Raw genomic sequence first — 429 nt, 5'->3', positions numbered from 1 at the left:
AATAATAATAATAATAATAATAAAATCGTCTTTATACAAATATTAACGATAAAAATATATTCTAAAAAATTTACACTGTCCCAACAATTCAGTGCAGAATCTAGTCCCTCAGGAAATTGTCTGTAATTCCTAACAGCTTTCAGGAACAGTCCAGAATTGCTCGTATCCTCAGGAAGAAGTGAGATAATTCTCTCAATTCTCGGAATTGTCGCTTACGCAACACTCTGTTTAGATATTCAGGTCCGGTGCCCGCGAGGTTTGTTGACTCTCTGTCTAGGGCCCCGAAGTTTGTCATGGAAGAAGAAGAAGAAGAAGAAGAAGAGAAAGAGGAAGAAGAAGAGCAGGAGGAAGGAGAAGAAGAAGAAGAAGAAGAAGAAGAAGAAGAAGAGGGAGAAGAATATGAAGAAGAAGAAAATGAAGAAGAAGAGG

This window comes from Macrobrachium rosenbergii, chromosome 54, assembly GCF_040412425.1.
Source record: "Macrobrachium rosenbergii isolate ZJJX-2024 chromosome 54, ASM4041242v1, whole genome shotgun sequence".
Classification (NCBI taxonomy): domain Eukaryota; kingdom Metazoa; phylum Arthropoda; class Malacostraca; order Decapoda; family Palaemonidae; genus Macrobrachium; species Macrobrachium rosenbergii.
This window is presented reverse-complemented; position numbering follows the sequence as displayed.